The sequence below is a fragment of the Coturnix japonica genome, chromosome 14 (genome assembly GCF_001577835.2).
Source record: "Coturnix japonica isolate 7356 chromosome 14, Coturnix japonica 2.1, whole genome shotgun sequence".
Taxonomy (NCBI): Eukaryota; Metazoa; Chordata; class Aves; order Galliformes; family Phasianidae; genus Coturnix; species Coturnix japonica.
In genome coordinates this window covers 7,148,544-7,172,791 of record NC_029529.1, presented here as the reverse complement: position 1 = coordinate 7,172,791, position 24,248 = coordinate 7,148,544, and the positions used below count along the sequence as shown (strand labels likewise).

General features: G+C 42.9%; 1 long non-coding RNA gene across 1 annotated transcript in view; it reads left to right on the top strand.

Moving 5' to 3' along the window:
* Nucleotides 1-12: 12 nt before the first annotated feature.
* Nucleotides 13-24,248, top strand: part of LOC107320718 — a 48,317-nt gene continuing 24,081 nt past the window's right edge. Inside the window, exons 1-2 of the long non-coding RNA XR_001558358.2 lie at nucleotides 13-253; nucleotides 21,115-21,262. This is a non-coding gene — a long non-coding RNA (uncharacterized LOC107320718). The remainder of the gene's footprint in view (nucleotides 254-21,114; nucleotides 21,263-24,248) is intronic.

Genomic DNA, 24,248 nt, shown 5'->3' with positions numbered 1-24,248 from the left:
CGGGGCGGCACAGAGCGGGTTTGGTGCTGGTGTGAGGTGATGGAGGTTCTAGTGATGTAGTCCCAGTCCGTCTTACAGGACAGTTAGTCTGGGGGGCTCACCCCCAATAGCCCCTCAAACAGTCCCAGACTAACAGGACATTAAAGCCACGATGGGCTTTGCCAGCTTTCCCGCAGTTGAAAAAGCAATTGAGTGGATTTCGCGTTTAATGGAGTGATTTTAGGAAGTATTTTCATGAAGATGACATTCCAAGGTAAAACTATGGAAGTTACGTTGAAACATATGGCGTTTTGTGATGCTTTTATGACTGTCTCAGTGTTATATAAATCCTGTATCTTGAGGGATATTAGTTCTGTATACATCTTGTTAAGGTTGCGGTCTAGCTTGCTATGAAGCTGGTATGAACCATTTCAGTGCTGGGACTCCAAGTCATCATCAGGCCATCAGCATCCAACCTGTGCCTGGGCTGTACAGAGTGGAGAGGATTTGTCACAGGCCTTGTATGCAGAGATCACACCAAAAGCAGTGCCTCCTATTTACCTCCATGGAAATGGCAACAAGCACAAAGCACAATGACTCTGTATATGAAAGAGCAGAGTCTCAGCTGCAAAGCACTGTTTTCCAACACAGTCACCACCATTAGCTGTGCATTTTTTTTGCCAGCCATGAGTAAGAGCTGCATGCCATGCTAGGGAGCCCATGGCAGCAGGGTTGCCCCACTGTTGCTGTTGAGGGTGCAAGGGTAGAATTAATCTTAAAAAAGTAGGGATGGAGGTCATATACTAAACATTATATTTGTGTTTTATATTCATGCCTCAGGCCTAGATTTTCTGTTACAAAAGCTAATAGATTTTCATCTGGAATTTAAAGTAGTTAGTCCATTAGTCCATCAGTTTGTGTGCTTTAAGGTAAGTAGATCGTTTCTCCTTCCAGGTCTGGTGGCTGGTGCCTCCCATGAGAATTACTTTCATTTGATGCCTTCTGCATGGCAACAAACAAATAAATAAAGAGAGAAAAGAAAATGAGAGTGTAATGTGCCCTGTGATCCTCTGTTGAGGGTGTAAGCTGATGATTGCCATGACAGTGTTATCGTGGCTGACTTTGATTTTCCATTAGGGACGATGAATGGTTGTCTGTCTGTCTGAAGAACAAAGGGATGAGCACATAAGTCTTTAAAGATTTTTGAAAGCCTTCCCAGCTGTCTCTGCCTGCTCCCGTGGATGGGAGATGATTAATATTGATTAATAATACATCCAGGATTAATCATTACAAGAGAATTGTTTTGTTCAGATAAGCAAAACTCTTCCTACTCGAGAGTGGCAGGCCCATGCGTTCTGATTGTATCTTCGAGTTGAGCATTGCTGTAAAGCAAAAGTGTAATGATGGATATGTCTTTATCAACCTGTTCCCCGCATTGTGTTTTTATCGCTGCCATCTGCTCTGCTGAGAGTGGCAGCTGCCAGGTCTCACAAATAGCATTGCCACGTACTTTCATGTAGAACAACATATTGTTGTAATTTCTCTGATACTGTGGGATGGAATAACTTTCCATGAGTTAAGGTGACATTTTGCTTGGTGCTTTGGAATGCATATCAGTGCGGTGTGTGTGGGACACACAGTGTTCTTTCTGGAGCAGGCTATAAAAGCACACCCAGTTCTACTTTCAGAAATCATTGGAAAATGCTTCTTTTCCCAAAAACGTTATGAAACACCCATCTGGGACATACATGCAAACGAGACATATTCACTCTTGGTATAGCTTACTGTATGTAGCCTTAGTTACCTTTGTTGGGTGGAACTTAGTCAGACTATTTAAGAAATGCAGTTATTTCCCTCTTTGCTTATATCGGTTCAAATCTCCTTTATATTTGCAAACAGGTTCGAACAGCTTCTTCAACATTAAAAGAAACAAAACACTTCGATGGCAGTAAGTTCCCCTGTTGTTACAGTGGGACCCGAGATGGGGATTTCATTTTATTTTAGCTGCTCCTCTGGGCTCTTGAGAGACTGGAAAGAGATGTCTTCAGCATGGGCTTTTTCACAGCCTGATAGATATATCATATCCTGAGATAGGATGGTTATGGTGGACGAGCAAGTGGAATAAATTATTTTCTGTGGATGTCTGTTTCTCTCCTCAGGCTATAGAAGGAAGCTGAATGACTAACTTAGATGACCTCCTTGCTTTTCAGGCAGATAAATGTAGGTGAGGTGAATCACATACTGAATATATGCCAAGGCATCCTCTTGTTCTGTGCATTCACTCGTGCATTAAGTGTCACAAAATATTTGGTGTAGTCCATCTGCACAGAGATGTGTCTGCTGTCTTTTCTTAAAGGTACAGGGATACATCCTCTTTTACATATTTAACTCATTTTTTTGGACCAAAACAACCAGAAAACCAGACCAGAGAAAAGCCTGTTGGCATCTAAGTGAGGCTGTGTACTCCAGAGATACTGGAAAGGTTGGATTTTGCTCCAGTAGAGCATTCCAAGAGCTGGTTATGGCTCTTGGCATCATCCTGATCTTGAGCTTATATCGGATAATCTTTTTATCCCAAGGGTAAGAAAGTCCTTTTTATAAACTACTTTATATATTATGCATGTATACCTTGAGAAGAAGAATATGTATGTAAACACTTTTTTCCTTCCTCCCAAGATTTACTACATCCATTGGAAACTTCTGTTTGATTTATCTCCCAGACTGGGGCTATAAATGCTGCATGAATTTGTTTCTGTACTCTGTTTTAAGTACATTTAGAAGTGTACACAGTTATTTGTGCTCATACACCACATTCTTATTAATGAGCACAGTATAATTATCGGTCGTATTGACTTTTGTTTCTCTGGATGTTTTAAAAAGATATTTAAAAGGCTTTGCTGGAGTTTGCATCTGCTTCAGAAATTAAATTTAGTCTGTGATTTTATTACCCCTTTTATTTAATTTATCTTAACTGTTGCTTTCAAGCTGTGAACCAGCTGTTGACTTTGAGAAAAAAAACCAAACATTGTTCAATCTGAAAGGAGCATTTTCAAGCTTAATGTAATGGCTGTAAGTAATCACTACAGCAATTATATTCTATGCTGTTGTGCGTCACTATAATAATACTGGAGGTTGTGAGAAAATGCAGGAGAGAAACACATCAAGCTCTGACTTTTCAGTGTTGCCTGCGATGCCTGCTGCCTCTCTGCTTTGTATATAGTTTGGTGCCACTTGGCTTTGAATCAGAGCAGAAAAACTGAAGCTCCACTCTATTGTGGTGCTGTGTGTGCCCAGCAGGAAACAGGAGGCTTATTCTTAGCTTTGTTCTCTGTCATTCTTTTCAAGACAAGCAGACTGTAGATGGATGCTTGCTGCAGTGGCAGGAATGCCTGCTGCTCTGCTGCCTCCTCCCGACTAGATCCAAGATGTTGTATGTGACACTGAGGGGAATTTGAGTTTTGGCTCTTCCTGAGCAACACTGTACCCACCTTGCATGGTGTGAGTGGTAGCAAAGCTCCTCGTGGAGCATCCAGAGGGTCTGGCCAGAGCTGGAGTACTTGGCACCTTGCAAAGTCCGGTCACACTGCTATTTGCTTGGAAAATGAGCAGCTACTTGCCAAGGTCAGGAGAAATAATAGAAAAAGTCACAGTTGTGTTTTCACCCATGTGATGGAAAGAGATGCCCTCCATTTGGGAGCCCTCTGGTTGAAGCCAGCTGGGCCTGTTGGGAAACTTTCTGGACCACTGTGCAGAAGATAACAGAAGCAGCATGTGGTCAATGCAGTCACTACCCCTTTGTGTTGTAACAAACCATGAAAGCTCTGTGCAGATTCTTCTGCCCTGGAAATTCTCCCCGTGGTGATTGAAAAGGAAATGTAATACGCATTATCATTGGAGTGGGCTGCATTTCTTAGTGAGTGACCTCACTTTGTTTTCCACACAGCTTGTGTTTGGAAACTGTGGACTGTGGTGATGCTCTTAAAAGGTGGTCTCTCAGATTGCACAATGGTGCAGTGCCTTGCCCTTCTTCTGCTTTTGGCACTGTGTTTTACATGCTAATTCAAATCACCTGCTGGGCTAAACCATCAGTTCCAGTTAACAGCTTTGTGAAGTAATTGGCCAGCAGGGGAAGACCCAGTAGGAAGGCTTTGGCTGAGCAATGTACTAAACCTTGCTGAGCTCACTTTGTAGCGAGATCCTTCTGCAGAAAGATCTTATGACAGCAAGATCTGAGTCAGTGCAGTAACAGTAACAAGCAGGGCAAGTGTGCAGGGGGCTGCAGCCTTGGAACCTAGGACAAAATGGGAGACCAGGCATGCTACTGAAGCAACATCACTGGTAATAACAGTGCTTGGTTGTTGAGGAAGGATGGATGACATATTCGGTAGTTGGTTTTGTGATGGTACTTGCAATGGATGGTAGTCATGGTGATACAATTGGGATGATCCTCCAAGTGCCAGTCCTGATTTGGTACTGGTAACACTGGCTAGAACAACCAGTGCAAGATTACCACATGAGCGTAAGCACACCCAAGTGTATCTGCATGTGTGTAGTACAGATCTGCATGACATCAGCAGCATAATGAACTTTAGAGTAGTTTCCCATTCCTCTGTCTATGTGTGGCACACAGGAAAATGAAAGCACTGAGAGATACTCAAGCATTCTTCAGAGATCGAGTATTTCCTTTCCCAGTAAGTGTGGTAGAAGCTGAGGTGATGACCACGAATTTGGCACAGATAGGGACAGAATTCTGATTGTTGCAACAAGGCCAATATGCCTCATAGATTACATCATATTATTTGATAGTAAAACATATTTCTATAATGCTTTAATGAATTGTAATTCATTGGTAATTACAATATATATAATATTATTACATATCATAAATGTATGAACTAAACATTCAATGAAGCTCATTGCTAGGAGCTTCACACAACGGCATGCCCTGGATAGTTAAAAGCATATCCAGCATCCCAAGGTATTTTTTAATGTAGCAGAATGAAATTCTTTGGGTGCAGCAAATGAAGCCCATAAAGTGTAATGCGCTGTGAAATCACAAAGCTCCACTTTCAACAGATGGAAAAAAAAACCAACTTTAATACAAAAGCAAAAATTGATAGACTCCGTCATAATCCAAATATCAGATCACACTTTAAAAGTGGCCGTTACTGTCTGCAGAGTGTATTTCAGTTGTTACATGCACTTGCTGCTTTGTCACTGCACAGAATTTAAGGTGATGAATACTATATTCTTCTGTCTTCTTCACTCTAAGGAGTCAGACAAAGTCGGTGACAAACGGCTCCCAGGTTACACGTGCTGCTTCTGACTACTGTCTGCTGCACCTGTTCAGCTATTCTGAGCATGGAACCAAACCCCTTTAGCTTTAAGGCTGCTTTTAGGAGTCCCTGTGCTGGGAGATGTTTTGAGCTGCGTGAGTGGACAGAGATGAGCTTCCCATTGCCAGTGGCAGAACTGCAGATTGGAATGCTACAGCCAGGAAGCTTCCCTGTGTGCCCTTAGAGAAAGGAGTATTACCATGAACACAATAAAGAGCTCACCTTCTCCTCACTGTGCTGCATCTGACTTTTCTGATATGCAGGGAGGAGCAGAGGTACCTATTCCAGCTGTCTCAGTGTGGCTTCAGGCAGCATTTCTTGAGAACAACTGGCTGTATACCAAGGATATATGAATGCTAGTATATGGGAAAGGTCCCTGTTAATTAATCATTGTAACCTCACTAGGGAAAACCTGGATACAGCATGGGTCTTGTTCATTTTGGAATGCATGTGATGCACCAAAAATGTAAGGCTTCTGCAGAGAAAGGTGACATGTCTCATAAATCTCTTGGAGGTTTCTGAAGGAGGCAGCAAACCTAGGACAGAAAAATGGATTTATATATCCTGCTTGGATTTCCAAAAAAGAACTCAAGAAGGACCCAGGTCAAAAACTTCTAAGTAAGCAGCTATGGATATAAGAGGACAGGTTCCCAGATGGACATGTAGCTCAAAAAGCATGGGAGTATATGGTCAGTTTTCACAGCAGGGGGAGGTCACCAGCTGAACCCTGTAGGGATCAGTGCTTCTGCTGTTTGACATATCCAGGCACAGTCTGGAGGAAAGGCTGCACAGTGGCTGCGTGTTTGCTGACAATACTCAGCTATTCAAGGCAGTAGAAATAAGAGTCGAGTGCAAAAAGCTGTGGGAATCCATCTGCATAGCGAGTGGCTGATCTGACGTGATTCAGTGTAGATAAACACAAAGTGATGAACAGAAGGAAAAGCAGTGCTAACTTTATGTGTACAGTAATGAGTACAGCAGAGATCGTTAAGTAATGAAGGTGACTTGGGGGTTCTATAATACACTTATTTGCAGCGCTGGCCTAGCACTTAGTAGTAATCCAAAATGTAAATGATGTGTCAGGTCTAAGAGAAGAAGAAGAGCAGGTAACATGGTTATGTCCTAGCATAAATTGCAGGTGTTGCACACCTTGAGTACTCTGCACTGTGCTGATCCTCCTTTTCAGAAAGCAAAGAGCAGAACTAGAAAATGTTAGATGAGTGACAAAGATGATCAAACATCTGCAAGGCTTTCTTTCGGTGAGAGCCTTGCTTGCAAAAGGGACATTTAAGAGAAATATGAATGTATAATATCACATGGGATAGGAAGAATGAGGAAGGAATGATTGTTCAGTGCCTCTGTTTATGAAGGAGCTTGGGTGAAAGGAAGGACACAATAACACGTCAAATTCAAAGCTGAAAGAAAAGGGCAGTATTTTTCCACATTGTACACAGTGCAGCTGTGGAACTCCTTGCTATGAGGTTGTTGTAAAAGCTAAAATAGTGGAGACAAATCCTTCTGTGAGCACTAAATAGCAATGACCCATCTCCCTCTGCCTCAGAAAGCTCCAAAGCTGTAAGTGGGAAGGACCTTACTGTCTTCCTAGCTCCACTCCTTGCTGTGTGCTGGCTGTCCCCCCCAAATCAGGCAGCTCAGGGCTCATCCATGGCCTTGGGCACCTCCAGGAATGGGGCACCCACTGCCCTGGTCTATACCCTTGCATGCTTTGTTTCTCTCTGAAGTGCAAGAATCACCAGGGTAAGTTCAGAGCTTCCTCTTGCTTCACAGCCCTGTTGCTGTCAGGATGGAGCCAGTTTTCCAGCTTTTCCTCAGCAGGAATCTTCCCATTTACATGCCTCAGAAATAATTCCTGTGAATTTAATTAATCACAGTTTACATAGTAATAACCATTGAAATATTTTTTATGGGTAAATAATGTATATCTCCTGCTGTGGAGGGATCTGCTGGTTCCAACACTCAATTATTGCATAATCTACTTCCCATTAAGTGATCACAGAATGAGACTAAAGGAAACCAACAGCAGAAGGAATAATTAGCAGCTACTTTGTGTCCGGGGCAGGACAGGTCTTAATGCTCCTTAGGAGCCCAGGCAGTTCAGGACAGTGTGGTTTTTTGATACTACAGAGGTAGTGTCCAGCTGGCAGCACACTGATGTGCACAGGGACCTGAGCTCACTCGGTACAGGAGGGCTTCAACACAGGCAGGGTCCACATGAGTGAGGCTGCTCAGCCTTTGCTACGTGACCGAGACATCCCTGTATGTCTGGCTGTAAGCTGTACTGTGAGGGGGCTGGAAATGCTAGACTGAAAGGTTTTGTACGTCAGCAACAAAACAGGGCTGGGCATGGACAGGACCTCATGTACCTGGTGCTGGGAGTTATCAGCCCCACGCTGATGCTGCAACAAGACAATTATTTTGCTGAAGTGGTCCAGGAGCCATCTGCTTAGGGCAGACCTGGTGTAAAGCCTTTGGGAAGGTGCAATGCCAGCCTGTTCAGTAGCCACAGACAGTGTCACAACATGCACAGGGAGAACTGCTCCAAAATGAGGTGACTGAGTCCTGGCCCCTCGCTTTGATTGTTCTGAACGCCAGTGTACTTTCCCCAATTTGTTTCCCTTTCCTCCCTTGTCTTTGCTGGTTTTACTTTTATTTAGTGTTGTATTCTATGTTGTAATTACTTCTTTAATCTATAATGTTGCTGCTTGCCTGACTCCCAGAGCTCCTGGCTGCCTTGAGGACCAGCACTGTAAACAAGTCATGGTGTCTCTCAATAGCAAGGCTCTGGCTGAAATAACTCCCTAAATAAATAAAAGGCAAATTAGATATTGGAAAAGAACTTTAAATAACATCTGAATTCCTAGGGAGCTACATCTTACATCTCTGTTAGGGACAAATGGGTTCAACATAAGTAATACTTCCCTGGAATGAAAAATAAAGAAATGCAGCTCACCAGCCTCTACAGGCTAGAACGAGAATAGACTTTGGTGATAAATAAAAGCAAAATGCAAAGATGTCCCTGGGTGGCAGATGGGAGCAAAAGATTTAAACATCATTGGACTATAAGCACTATCTCTGAAATGTGCCTTAGCTTGCCTCCAGATATCAGCTTTGGATATGACAGGTGTAGCTTTTTCTCTTGTGTAATGGGTAGAAGCTTAAAGCCCTTCACTGAGGCAGCATTACTGGGAGCTCTTTGCAGTACGTGGTAGACTGTGACCTTCCCAGATAGAGCTGTGCCTTTCAAACACATACTTGTGCTGAATTCTGAACTGCTTAATGAAATATAAATAGTTGGAATTCTCTAACTGGCTTACTTTCTGGTCTTTCCTCATACTGATGTAATGCTAAAATCTTCCCCTCGTTCCCACTTCACACGACCTATTTATGTTTGCCTTTTGATTGTTACTCTGTTGTGTGTGTTGTTCGATATTCACCCCTTCCCCATATCTACTCCAGGTGTTTATGACTGGACAAGGCCCAGACAAGTGTATTTGGTCCTGGTGTCCTTTCTCTCCTCTGCAGGAGTTGCCCATCCTTTTGGTTCTAACACAACATATTCCTGTCACCGGATGGACAAACTGGCTTGTTCTGTTACTTCCTGAGCAATAAAGTCCTCCATCAAAGTAGGACCCTTCAGTGCCAAGTCTGTGACTGTGGTCAAGCAGCTGAGCTCATAATGACGTGAGTGTGACAGCCTGTGTCATCAGGGAATGTGCGGATATGTGCTGCATGTGTTGCATCAGGGCTTGAAGCACAGACTAATGCTTTTGCTGTTCTCTCATTTGTTCTGCACTTCCCAGTTACTGACAAAGAGCACAGCTACTGCCATCACTGCCCCACTCTTCAACTTTGCTTTTCCTAGGCGTGTGTCCTTCCTGAAGAAAAGCTGATTCTGTTTTCTACAAGCCTGGGTCAAACATCAGAGCATTTGGTGCAGTAGGGAAAGCTCTTCCTCTAGAGGGGCACTGTCTTTACCTTGTGCTACTCAGACCAGTGAACTGAAAACCTCTGCAGGGCTCAGCATCACGAGTGGTTTTGCTCCTCCTCTGCTGAGAGCACTCCTCAGGCCCCATTTCAATGTGCTGTACTGTGCACACTGGAGCAACACAGGGGAAATGATTTCAGGAGCTTGCTAACGAGTAAGCTGGGTAGATGCTCTTAATGCTCTGTCTCGTGTATCTTCAGATAGAGATAACGTTTTTCTTCTTTCTTAAAATGAACTTCTTGATGGGCCTGTTTATGAAAATCAGCCTAAATTCTCTACCCAGCAGGGTTGTGCTGCACACTGGTAATGAATTAATAGCAGCTCCTGAAGAGGGCAGCATGGGTTAGCTGATGCTCCTGTGGAATTATACTTTGTATTCTAGCTGTGTCTAAGGCAGGGCTGGTGAAATGTAGAAGAGCATTGAAGGAATTGGTACTAAAACTCTTGGCTCTGTGAAAAGATGCTTGGACTGTGCAGACGGTGTTATCCCCATTCCTGCTACCATAGGAGAATATGCTGCTCACCAGTAGTTGTGCTTTCTTGCCATGGGCTGCCTGACATGAAAATGAGTGGTGCTGGTGTGACCTGCCTGCAGAACGGTCCCTCTCTGTTGTCCAGCAGAGTGCACAGGCACAGAAGAGAGCATGTAGGAAAGCCCAGCTCTTCACTTCTGCTTAAATCGACTTATGTATCAGGTTGATTTGATGGTTCTAGAGTTAATTGTTGAGCACTGATGTAGTAATCAGCTTCTGTGGGATGTGTACAAAATAACAAAATGAAAAGGCAGAGCACTCAAATCAAGGAGCTTGCACAATGATGAGGTACGAAGTGCTTCTCACTAAAAGGAAGACACTGGGACACCCAAGGAAAAGGATCAGCTTAGTTAACGAGTGATGGGACTTTGGTGCCCGTCTGTCTACAAGTAATGAATGAAAAGCTTTTTTTTCTTCAAGGCAGAAACCAGGATGGCGAAAGCATACACGAGGTCTGGAAGACCATGTGGAAGTGTTTGTGACATTTACATTAATATCAGATGAATAATGAGGATTAATGTTTGTGGGAGCAGTACGAGTGGATATCACAATGATTAGGCTATTATTATAATGAGTTTTCAGGGGACGATAATGACAAATGATTTATACACTATACAGTGATTTCTTTGGTGTATCCAGATGATAAACAACTCTGGCACTTTTCTGCAAGAATTTTTATTCTGGAAGTTGGCCGGTTAGTTAAGTCAAAGATAGAGGCAAGGAAGGGGGACAGCAGTGGGTATGGGACAAGGATGGTGTTTTTTCATTCCTTAACTGGTGGGAGAAAGCTGTTGTGAACCTGGCTGAGAAAAGTGAGGAGAGCTCTGTCTGGAGCTGTGATATAGGGACAGTTTTACAAGCACCAGAATTCTCTCAGGCAGTAAGGTGTGACTGCTGCTTCATCACCAAGCTTTGCTTTCCTGCTGTTCAGGCACCAGCAGCTGTTTTCTATTCTGGTTTTTGGAACAAAAACTTCCATTGGTAAGGACAGTTTCCCACACAGTATGTGTGTACAGTATTTGGCTGCAGGAGGCCACAATCATAGTGTGCAAGGAGCCACTGTTGTGTGTGATAAAGATTGTGCAGAAACAAAGGAGGAGACAGACAGGTAAGAAAAAGCAGCTGCCATTCCCACTCAGCGCATTTTACCCTTTGCCATTTTTTTCCCTGTCCTTCCAAGTACTGAGTGCAGTTGTTGCTATCTATGATGCTTGGTCACTTCTCCACAGATTTTCTCCCACGTCTGTAGGCTGATGAGTGCTGAGGAGTTCTGGTGTTCTTGTGTAAAGCTTATTCTGCCAGGTGACATCAGCTCTTCAGAACTGACGACAGAGAACAGGGAAACCCAGGAGATACTCAGTATCTCGCTGAGAGTGCAAAAATGATGCAGCATTCAAAGCTCTCATTTGTAGATAATGAAACTCTTTTATTGGCTTATTGATAGAGTGACCAGGCCAACAGCTATAGAAATTCTTTTTTTTTCTCCTTTCCTACTGAATGGTATTTGAAGGCTCTTCTTTTTTTGCTTTCCAATCTTCATAATCCTCAATCTCAGATGACAGTGTTGGTTTACTGAGCTCCAGAAAAGATGCTGCATTCAGATTGCAGTCTGGCATTGAGGTATTGTCCTCAGCCCGTGGTATCCCCAGGCGCACCTCCACCCAGGAACTGATGACAGATACAGAAGAACACAGCACAAGGCAATGGGACAGGAGTGACCATGTGCTGGCTGTGCTGGTTTCTGTGAATTCAGAGCAATCTAGAGAAAGAGCTGGTCTGGAAATATGAAACTGGAAACGTATATAACCCTGGGCAGAAATACCTAGGATTAATATCTTATCAGTCTTATACCGGAGAGCTTTATTACAGAATCACAGAATTATCAAGGTTGGAAAAGACCTAGAAAATCATCCAGTCCGACCATTACCAATACTTCCCATTGCCATACATGCCATTCAGATGCACAAATGTATTTTTGTGAGCAATGTCCCCCACTGGTGCTTCTGTTTTATTTTAAATAACCCGAATCATGAAGGGCAGCTGGTAATCCACATTAAAGCAAGACTCTACAGTGCAACATTCCACTTGAATGCTTAAATACCTCAGAGGTTTCTGTGTGGTTTTGTTCAGGTGACTGTCTGATCTTTACATGCAGATCTGAGGGTCTCTTGGCCTGGTCTGGAATGCAAGCCAGACTTGATTAATAATTATCTGTGTTCCAATCTGACTGTTTGATGCTCAAATTCTTCTCTTTTTAAAACGTTGATGACAGTTTTCAAATAGCTTCTTGGTAGTCAAGTGTTGGATTGGAAAAGAACTCCTGGAACAAGGAGAGCTTCTGTGTGAGATGCTTGTTTAGAGTGGGAGCACATCTGCTACGACCACCGAGTTTGTGGGCAGACAACAGTTGGTCTTCTCATGTTTGCAGTTTGATAATGTCCTGTTAGAGAGACTGTCTTGCTTCTTTCCTAGTGCTTCCTGATCTACATTGCTGTATTGCAGCATGAAATGCCTGATTCAGTTCTGGATTAACTTGGGCTTTCCTTCATACTGCAGTACAGATTAACCGTAGATCTCTGCTGGGGAAATCAAGTGGAGCACCCTGGTGGCGGATAACTGGGAACCTTTAGTGTCATCTTGCTGAAGCAAGTTGACACCAGCAGCAGGACAATAAGCTGTGTTCAGAACACACATTTTGTTCTGCGGACAGGTTAAGGAGGAGAGGCTCTGCAGTCATCACAGAGGTCAGGACCCCTTGGGCTGGGCAATAACATGCATCTCCTAAGAGACAGGAGTAGTAAAGGCCATGGTTCTGATTGTAATGGCTGAGTAAGACAGGGAGGGAAAGTGAGACTGTCCTGACAGTGAACAGTGAATGTCCTTGCTACGTGTAATTAGCTTGTAGCTCCGAAGAGCCTCTTCTGTTCCCTGCTCTCATCTGTCCTTGACTCCTGATCCTTGTGTCTGCCCTTGCTGGCCTTCTGCTTTTGTTCTGTTTCTCAGTTAATCATTCTTTGTCTTCTGTCTCTTGATCCTGCCATGTAAAACATTGGCTGTATATAATAAAATCAATGAAATTTCTACTTAGACATTACATGTCCAACCAAACAGTGGAGTCTGAGTAAGGCAAAGACAGCCCATAATTAACCTCTAACGGATGTGCGGAAGGGTTGTCTCACTGCACAAGGGCATGCTCTATCCAGACAAGCTGGCTCCCTGGCTCTTGCCTTGGCTTGCAGGAGCCACTGAATTTTGTTGATCGTCTCTTTGTAAGGAAGTGCACGGCAACAACTTTCGTTTGGTGTCAGCTGGCAGTTTTAAGCCACAATACAGTGCAAGTTTTTTTCCTGGTGTCCTCAAGAAGAGGCTGAGTTTAGCAGCTTAAGCCATGCACTTTTTAGAATCAAACTGATTTTCTCCTACATGCTCTATGCCTCCCAGTGGCGTCCCCACAGTGCCTACAGGCCCATGTGACTTCATAGGCTGAAGTTCTTAATCTGTTTTCTGTCATTATCTTCTAGCAAGTTTTTCTGTAGCTACAGCATTATAGTAAGATAATTGAAGCACTTATTGACTCTTGATACAAAAATGAATCTTTACATGCCAATTTTTTTCTGATACAGAAGCTTTAGGAATTTATTAACCATTAACATCGAATGCAGTCAAAGCGTAACACTTTTTCTACTGTTTAGATGTTCAAATGTATTAAATCTGACTTTCCAGAAGTGGTTGCCGATAGCATAATGAAACAGTTAACTAAATATACAAATGCAGCTTACTTCACTATAATTAGAGATCTATAAAGTACATTTTAGTAAATTGAAAATGTTAATTAAGGCCCGCATGCTTGTACATTTTAAGTTTTGTACCATTACCTGTGGCAATGGAGTGCTGATACAAGGGTTACACATCAGTGTGCTCTTGGAGCAGACAAAGCCATCACACCTGTTTTGCAGGCATTGGTGGGCCAATGTGTGTGTGTGTCGTTCTGTCCTTCCATCATGTGGCTAATGCAGTTCAGGAAAACAGAGGTAATGAAATGATGATATGGAAAAAAAGGAAGGAAACATGGAAACTTTTTTATTCCAGTCTCTAGGAATTAATTCTAACCAGTGAAAAACACAGTCTTTCTGGTTTTGGCTGTAGCACTTCTTTTACAGCACTACAGCCTTTTTGCCAGTTGAATCAGCCTTGTTTCTGTGCCAACCTTGGCGAGTAGGTTTTGAGGGGAAGCGCTCATCTCTAAGTCAAATGAGTGCACAGGGAGACTCAGAACAGAGAAGCTCAGGCAAGACAAATCCAGAGGAGACCAACAGGGAGATGTTTTTATAGTTGCAGTGGCTATCTCTGAGACAAGAGATGGAGGAATGTGATACAGCTCAGCAGTCAATGTCTGCACAGTAGGGCTGTTGTAGGATTCTGGCTTGGGGAGGCAGAATCTACTATTTCTTCTGTAGGCATAACAAAGCACTTCCTAAAATACAGATTTCATATAGTTCCCATGAAAAACACCCACTGCCATTACAGCATGTGTGGAAGACTAATCTATCCCCATCTGTGGTAGGTCAGCTGCACAGTGGGTATCCAGGCTGTCATTGTACCCTGCCTGTGCCCTTTGGAGTAGCAGTGCACATCTATCTGTATGCCACAATTCTGCACAGTGTAAACAAGTTACATGAGAAAGTGTTCACTGAAGCATCTACTTCTCATTGACTTCTACAATCAGAATCCGTCAGTCTACTCTTTGCCTGGATATGTTCATACCTGGAAACGCAGTGTTCTGCACTGTGTGGCACTGGCCTGGCAGACTGTTATGAACTCCTCTGCTCCAAGTGGGTCTCATTCATTTGGGACTCCAACTTTTTCTCTCTTCCTCTTCCACTGGAAAGAAAAAACTGTTTGCCATAAAAGAAATGGTAGTTTTTGTTTTTTTTCTCTTCGCTGATCCACAGTTCATCACAAGCTGCTGCTAATGACCATTTTGGTTTTCTTGTTTCAAAGATGTTCCCCCAAAAGCTGAGGATGCAGCCAATGAGTAAGGAGAATGTATGCACAAGTAGGAAACTTATCAAGGGACTTTCATTTGCTCCCAGTGGTCACGTTCCTGTGCAGTTCGGATAAGTGTGACTGTCTGAATGCAGCTATACCAAGAGAGACACTGACTCACCGTGTCTTGTGGCCCTCAAGAGAAACCTCATCACAATGCCCCAAGTAGCAACCTATCCAGACTTAAGTTTCACAATAGAGCAGTGGAGGATCTTGGGGAACTTCTATGTGTTTTGCTTAGCCAGATCTGAAAGCCAAGGCTTAAGTGAACAGCAGGCTCCTGAATGTCAGTGACACACCGCACAGGTAAAACTATTCAAAGTCCTGGATTCAGCAGTTAGGTGAAGCATGCTATATGGCAGAGTTCAGGGTTAAGCATCATGAGCAGACTGTCAGAATGCAGCAACTGGAGAGCCCAAGGCTCAGTTCCCTATGCACCAAGACCAAAGCAGACATTACATCACCCTCTGTTCTTTGAGCATTTGCAGTCATCATTGCTATTGCCTCACCGAAGGTTACAGAATGCCATCTTACACTGCTTCTGAGGTTTTCCCCTAATGAACAGGAAACCTCCAGCCTTGGGGTGAACTGGTTGCCTCAATTTTCTGTTAGTGGAAGGCTTATAAGGAAGAGATTCATATTTTAAATATGGTGCAATGACATCAATAGTAATAATTATTGCATGCATCAAAGCTTTGGAGATTAGCCACGGATCATGCATCTAAATAGCAAATGGTTATAATAGCTCTAGATGTGGAACATCAAAGTCTGAGGAAACGTTGCTCTGTTATAAAAAATACATCAGAATGATCATCCCACTCCAAGCAAAGTGCAGAACTGTAGATGTGCATGGAACAAATGCAACATATTTCATACTCATTTGGGTGTTTCAAGTAGGGGAAAAATTGATTCCACAGCTCCAATTACCAATCCACAGTAAGTAAAGACTGTATTGAAATTATATGATTTCATACATATTCGTACAGTATTAGGCTTACGTTGACTCCTCCTGGTGGAAATGTGATTGTAATTAGGGCCTAGAAAAGCAAGGAGTGGTATTTGGGGTTTTAATTTTTTATATGTGCCCTGGCAGAGAGAAAAGTGGCTGAGACTGCACAAAATTCTTAGAACTGTGGTGTTTCAAATATCCCTTTGCTGAAATGGGATGGTTTTCTTGTAGATTAAAGCAACTGCACTGCTGTTTTCTTTGTTAGGAGAAAAGTATTCCAAAGCAAGATGTTCACCACTGAGCCTCAAAACGGCTGCTGGAATAAGAAAATGCAAAACAGTCATTTGAACAACAGAACCTCTGAACTCGGCAACTGGAATTCCCAATTACAGACATACTGCTGTTTCTCCTCCCTCAACACAGATGTTTAGCTTGATCACTCCCCCCAAACCCAGTGAGACAAGAGCTGTGAAGGATGCAGAGCTATGCGTACTCCGACAGCTACATCAAAGGCCCAGCCCAGCCTGTGCCTCAGCCACCAGACTGGAGGAAATCAGAGACCCTCATTAAAGTTTCAGAAAAACCTAACTGGTATGAGGACGGCACTCAAAAATGTATTCAGGGGAAAACAAATATTGTTTTAACGCTATTAATAATTAATGGGTTGCCAGCAGAGATCCTCATAGCATTAAGGGAATTGAAAATTAAAGGCACAAAGACGCTACTTTAAGAAAACATCTCGGTAAATAATTAATACAGAACGGGCCTATTGGAATCTGAAGAGCGTAGCTTTTAGTTTATCTTGTCAAACCTATGCTTTCTAATACCGGAGTTCCTTCCAGAATCAGAGCGTGGTCATTTTCATTTCATATGCACAAAAGCTCTGATTGTTTCTGCTGCGCTGCTGAAATCATTTACAGGCTTCTGTATCAGTTGTGTGGAGCTCTTAGCGTCATCCTAAGCTAAGCACCCAAAGATTATGGCTTTGTGAGATCAAGAGGGGGGAAAAGATGGATAATTATTTAGAAAACATAAAAGAACATGTTCCTGTGTCTGTCTCAGGGAAACAACTGTTTGTCAGGGTTGGACTGGATCAGAGGAAGAAGCCCTGCCAACGTGTGCTTAGCAAAACGAGGTATAAATAGCTGTGAGAAGCATCTTGGGATGTGTAGCACTCAGGAGCTGTGGCTGCTTCAGCTTTTGTGTCTCTAGAGAGATGTGTTTGCAATGGTGAGGCCAGTTGTGGGGGCTGCACCAAATAAATAATTCAGTGGCTGGCACTTTCCCCAAGCATTCTTTCTGATAGAGATCTTGAGGACAAAAAATAGAGCAACCCAGCACTCCACAGAGCAGAAGCCCATCAGAATGACTAAAGAAAGGCTGCTCATAAAATGTATTAAAGGAAATAAATACTGAATTTCTGCATTTCCTTCCAAAGCAGCTCCCTACCACCACAGTGTGCAGAGCTGTGAGAGCACCGTTCAGAGACAACTGATGCACATTTCCTGGCATGGAGAGATAACGTAGATTCAAAACAGAACAGTGAGCACTGTGTTAGCTAGCAGAGCTTCTGCTGTCTCTGAAAACCTGTGTTGCTGAAGGGCCTATGAGCTCTTAAAGTCCCAATTTATTCCAGTCTATTTCTATCTTTTAGGCTGTTGTAACGAAGCAGATAGTAAGTCAGGCATAATTGCTGGCAGGCATTCTAATTTAGGGAACTGCACAAGAGCATCCACAGAACTATATTTATCATTTCATTTCTTTAAATAAAGCAAATGTGAATGTGGTTTCTTCATTACAAATGTCTGGGAGTGTCTTACATGCGAAAGGCCCGCTGAGATTGATGGAATTCATAAACGCCCTTTATTTACTACAACAAAGTTAATAATTAAGCAGAAGAGAGAACATCCACAAATGCTGTTATAAAACAATTCTTGCCCTGGTTCCAAGCAAAAATTTACATGTAAATTAGTGATTGACAACACGAAGATGATCCGCTGTAACTATAAAGAGAAGTTCATGTTCTCCATTCTGGATGAAGTAAATACAACCATCTGACATCGCCTCAACACACTCATCTCTCCTCCAACCCCACCTCCATCTTGCTCCTCTGCCTTCCTGCTTAGAGGCTGGCAGGGTCAGCTCCCCCTGCTTCCCACACTGCTCTCTTGTTACTTAAAGATGCTGACTCTGGGAGCTCCATCTCCATCAGGCAAAGCTGAGAGACGGTCTGAGCTGACTGAGCAGAGCAGTGAAACAAGCCAGTTATCTCGATCAGAAGCAAAATCAAGGAGTGATTGGTTGCCTGAACTTACATTCCAATTATCTGTGCTGAGTGGCTTCTGTACATCATTGCCCGTTTTTCTGAGTGTTTTTATTTAAGCTGATAATGGAAAATGAATAAAGCTTTAGTTCTGCTCTGATTTTAACTCTCATATCTGAAGATGAGCTTTTTTGTGTTCAAAACAGTTATGATTAATATTTAATTTGCTGGCATCCAGCAAAGGGATTAGTTTTCCACTAATAGTGCTCAAACTTGTAATTACAAGAACTGTCTTCCCCTGTTTTTATACCTGACGTCCCAACATCACCGTGACCGCAGTCTCATCAAGTTGAGGTTACCATCATCTGAAAGCTCTGTCTTGTGATTCCTGTGCTGTGAACATGGGCCAGTGCACGTTCAGTGTGCTCTGGTGATCCCTCCTGCTGGGGATCGTCTTCCTTGGTTGCAACTGTAGATGAGGCATCTGCCTGAGTTTTGTTGGGCACTGTTGAGAAGGGTGCAGGGAAATGGAAGCAAGTGGCCAATTCATACCCACTCTTTCTAGGACTAAGCTCCTAATACTTCCTTTAAAAATAGGGCTACAACCTGTGACTCAGTTGTCCAAGCGATTAAGCCTTCCTACTTGCAAAATTAGGTCTTCCTGCTTAGAGAGCAGCTACAGCTCAGAATCAAATTCTGCCTTTAGAATTAACCCATCTGTAATGTCCATTAAATCTGGATTCCTCTGACCAGTCATGCAAAGTAACAACTTGTCTTAGTGCCGTATTCATCTTACTCTGTCAGTTTAACCCAGCTCCTAAGCACTCAGTAATAGCAAGACTGTCAGGGGGTTAGTTATTCATTAGTTTTCATTCACTTGAAGAATATATTGTTGCCATAATATGGCACATTGCACTGGGAACAAACTCCCAGTGCAGACAGGGCTTAGGGTCATTTTTCAAACACTGCTGCTAACATGTACCTTGTTTGAAGGGAAAAGGTCTTGTTGGAACTTCATTTTAAACATTACTTTGACAGAGCTTAGTGGGCAGTTTTCATGTCCTCTGATAGCTGGGGAGAAATGGGTGCTGGTGACAGGGATACAAAGTGCTACCCCGTAGGGCTGTGGGGTCAGTGCTTGATTCCGAGCTCTCATTTGTGCACCTAATTCCAATCAGATCAGCCTCATCAAAATCCACTTGCTCAGCAGCTGACTACTATAGTTGTTGGCTACTTGGCCTCCATTCCGTGGCTATCACCAGAAAGCCCAGGCTGAAACAAAGTTAGCAGCGATGAGAACAGTATGAGCATCACCTGTGAACTGAGGATAAATAATAAGGCAAGACAAACACAAGCCACGCAGAGGGTAATTAAAACTACAGTACCAAGGGATGCTTCTAAATGAAAAACATAATCTTCATGGTGAAATTGCAGAATGATGCCTCTCAGCATGTTAATTCTGCCCGAATTAGAGCTGCTTGAAAAGAAGTGGTGCCATCCCCAGCCACGTGTCTGCTCTTCCAGCTGCAAGCTGATCGGTGGCTGCCATTTTGTTGGGCTATTCCTTCATGTTTTGAAGCAGAAGAGAATCAGAATCTTTGTGGAGTTCAGCACCTTTTGTTGGAAGCTTGGAGGGAAAGCACAGAAATCTTCCAGGAGATAGGATCTTTCTTAATGATGTAGGATTACAGTTCGTCTGTTTAATTCAACCCAAGTGACATAATATCTTTCATTTGGACTTATTACTGGCAGAGCAGTTAGTCAGTTGGAAGCAGACCCAGGGCAGGGCATTTTGTCATTATTTTAAATTTTCTCTATCTGACAAAACTGAAGGTCTTGAAAAGACTAGAGCCATTGTAAAGGATAGAGCATCAGAGAATAGGTCACATAGTGTATTAAAGAATGAAAATTGATTCATTCTTTCCTCTGTTGAATAAGCAGCTGTACTTTGGTCCCTGTGATCCATGAAATAAGCTGTCAGGGAAATAGGAAAAGTGTCACATTTGAACTTCACTCATTGATTCTATTCTGATCTGAGGTGCAGAATTAAAATACATTACAGTGGGTGCAGAAGCTGCAGCAGCGGCAGCGGCTGGGCCTGGCTTGCTCCACAGTTGTCTGCATTACTTGCCATTAAATTAATCCGTGCTTTACAATGCCAAGACTCATTTACTTAGGTCACCTGGTTGGAGTCGGCTAATAGAAGGAATTTCACAAAAGCGATGTTGGTTAGTTTTAAATAAACCCAGGGCTACAGAGGAGATGTGGGAGGAGCGGTTCTAACAACAACATCTTTTGGCCCTCCTATCTGGAGAGCCAATTTTCAGGCAATTCAGATATCCTGACAGTGATCAGTGTCTGAAGGTGTAGCAGAGAGTTCTGGAATGTGGGATTACTAGACAGAGCACGTCAGGCCAATTAGTGCCTGCAACTATAATATTCTGCTTAGCTGCAAAATTAAATGAAGGACGTTCACCCCACTGAATAAAAATCAAGCTGAGATTCATTTTTTTTCCTTTAATATAATGTAACACAACTTATTCCTTTATTTGGAAACATCTGTTCCCTCCCTCCCCCCAAACCTCCCCTTACTCCAAATGGCCTCTTTGGGCTGTCCCAGAGTTGTGTATGGAGGGCTGTTTGGCAACTGTTTTTTCTATGTGAAGTCTGCTTCATCCACACGAAGTATCTTTCGCTTCTTTTGTGAGTTCTTACAAGTTTTATTAAATAAAAGATCATTTTTGCTGCCTTTGCTTTATTTGCCTTGAAATTGTGATACATAAAGATGGATTTTTGTAATTAAGGTAGAAATGAGAAATGACCTGGTATATATAATTTAAAATGTTGAAATTATAGACACTATCTAACTTCTGCCTCAAATCACAGGAACAAACTGTTCCCCATTAGCAGCCCTAATTAAATCCATTTTTCTATGAGTCCTTGGCAAATTCCATTTTAGTAAAGCTGTATTAAGCCCTCTTTTATTTCCTCCTGCTTTGCAGAATTCTCTACTTGAGATGAATAATAGACTGAATATGGCATGTGACGGCTCTGTAGATGCTGGAGGTATAACACGAACAAGTACATTGTTCTGAAAAGCTGCCATAAGGGCCCTGTTGCAGATTTGGAAGCGTCCTGACTACGAGACAGGTAGGAGTGCTGCTGTTCTGTCTTGGGGAGCTTACATGTGGCACAACAATTGGAAATGATCATGTACCAACAGGCTGTGGAGAGGTGGAGGAGGTTTGCAGGAGGGGAGGAGAAGGGAAGTACTGAAGCAAGCAGTGTGCACATGCAGATATTGCCCTGCTGAGCTCCCTTCTGCTCTCTATGGCAGTGTTCTGGTGTTGTCTTCTATACTTGTGGAGGAGTGCAAAGGAAACCTTGTTTCTGCACGTAAATCAAAGCCTGCCCTGGGTCACTGGTCCTATGCAGAGACTGCTTTGTTAGGGTGGCTGTCATAGACAGTTGACTCAGGAAGCACTGTACAGAACAGAGGACTGACCTGAAATAGCCTCTCAGTTTGCAGTCCTTGTGTGTGAAGATTAACTGACTCCCCCTAACACGCTGCGGTCCCAGAGCAGCAGGCATGCTCCTATCCTCAAGCGGCTCCATCATTCATTTACTGTAACAATTGGTTTCAGCCTTCGATTTCCTCTGTGGAGCGTATTGGAAAGAGAGAGGCTGAGCTGTGAACATTAATAACAATGAATAATAACAGTACGAGTTCCACAAGCTTTAACAATCAAATGAATCAACAATCAGGAAAGCTTCATTAATAAATACTTGCTAGGGTTGGATGACAAGTGAGCTGGTGCCAGAGGTGTGTGCATCAGTTGAAAGCACTTCTGTGTGATCCAACTCTCTGCCCCCTTGCTTGCCTTATGGGTGACAGGTTCTGCTGCGTGGTCCACCATGGAGGAGCCAGCGGCCAGGAGGAGGAAAGGAGCAGGCAGCCTGGATTGTGTTGCTCTGTTGGTGTCACAGGGAGGTGTGCCAGGGAGGTGGCTGCTGCTTTCTTCCCTTCCTCTGCCTCACCTGCACAAGTCACTCTGAGGTGCAGCATCCCTGCATGGTACAGGAGAGGGCTTGTTATACTGAAAAGGTGATGGAGCAGTCTGTGGGGGCTTACACCTGAGAACACAGGCAGGATGTGGGTAAAAAAAATATATATATATAATATATATATATAATATAGTAATGTTCCACTGTTTTCCTTATGGATGGAGTAGTTCCTTTGCAACTCAGGGTGAAACATTCCCTTTCTGAAGCCACCAGAGTAAGAGCTGTGAAAGACCTCCGAGGTTACCCTGCATTTCCCTAAGTACACAGCATGTATACAGGAGATACAGGAGAGAGCTGTCTGTCTCTCTGCTGCTTTCTTGTTGGCTGGGCTGAAGCTGGGCTGGTTTATAACCCTTTGCAAAGAACAAATTCCTGCACGTAGGGAGCAGCCTTGACCATTAAGCTTTTACTATAGCAACAGTGAAGGGAAATGTAGGCTTTGTTCAGCATGGTTTGAAATCTAGCATAGAGCAATTGTATTTCAGCTAAGGAGGGTTTGAGGGCCAACTACTGGCGTGTTCATTCATTTCAGGAAGAGAGAATGACAACTTCTGTAATAATGATTAAAAGATCTATTCATGTCTTTTCCAGGTTTTCCTTTTACTATAAAACCAAGAAATATGATTTACTCTCTGAAATTTGCAGCAAATATATTGGATTTTTTTATTGTTTGTTTGTTTGTTTTGTGAATCCAAGATCTTGCAGATCCAAGAGTGACTTGAATGTGCAACGTCAGTTATAAGTGACCAATGCAGATAGGAATTATTAAATCCCTTAGCATAGTGTTGCCTTAATGAAGTGTCAAATTCTTCACAGAAGCAAATCCTATTAAAAAGACCCAAGATTGAAAGCAGAGTAGATTCTAAAATGATGGAAAAGGAAAGGAATGAGAGAACACAATATTGATCATTCACACCAGTAATGTCTGTTTCTGTTTAGAAATATGAAAAACAGATTAATGAATTAATAATTCAGTGTCAAAAAGAGGTCCAGAGGGATTAAGTCTATTAAAGTAATGTGGCTGTGACTATAAAAATTGCAGCACCTTCTGGAGGTGAGAAGACTGAGCAGTGGGAAGGGGATGAGAGGCAGTTACAAAACCCCAGCAGAGACAAGGCAGGGAAGGGATGAATCAGATTTTAATTCCATGACAGTGAATGGCCACTGAGGATCTGGGCTCTTGGGGCATTCAGCAGCCATCACTGTGGTAAGGGATAACCAACCAGCTGCATCCTCTGTTAGGTCCATTTTCCATACTGGAACTTTTCCTTCCTTCGGCACAAATCATCTCCCAGGAAATCAGAAAGTGCACTGCAGAAATGATATGATAGAAACTGGTAAAAGGTGTGGAAACAAGCTTCAAGAGCTTTGATGGAATGTGTACTCTGTCTGTCTAACCAGCACTCGTTTTGAATCCGTGTGAGCATCTGTGTGATTGTGCTTCTGAAATGGGGACCAGAAGTATGGAGACACCCATGCTTTTGTTTGAGCCTTTTCTCTTGTTGTCAATTGATTTCAGAAAGTGTCTCGCAGTCTGCAGCTCTTGGGAAAACTATTTCAGTTGTCTGTGAATTCACTTCTAAAGCTTCAGCAATGCTTTTTCCTTTAACGTTTTCAGTGTTCCAAAATGCAACCTGTGAGCTTTGTGAAGAGGGGCGATACTTTCCATCCCTACAGGTGCAGATATAATCTTGTTTGAGAGCATCTGAGCTTATTTATTATTAATCAAGGCACACGCACGTGTAATTCTGACAATGCAAGAGCAACATTCACTGGTGTTATTGCCTGGGGGGATACACCGGGAGGCAGGAAGCGCAGTTGTTGCTCCTTCACCTGGTGCTGATTTAATGCATGACCTTAGAAAAGTTACTTGACCTCCCAATGGGTCATTTTATCAAAAAACAAAATGGGCATAGGGGAAACTGTCCAATTACATGCTTGCTAAACATTTACATTCAAGTGGAAGTACGGTCAAGAGATTCTGAGGGGAAATCTCAAGAATCGTGGTGTTTAAGTCACTGCTATGTGTTTGGCATAAATCTGTTTGGAAAATTCCATTTGAATATATCAT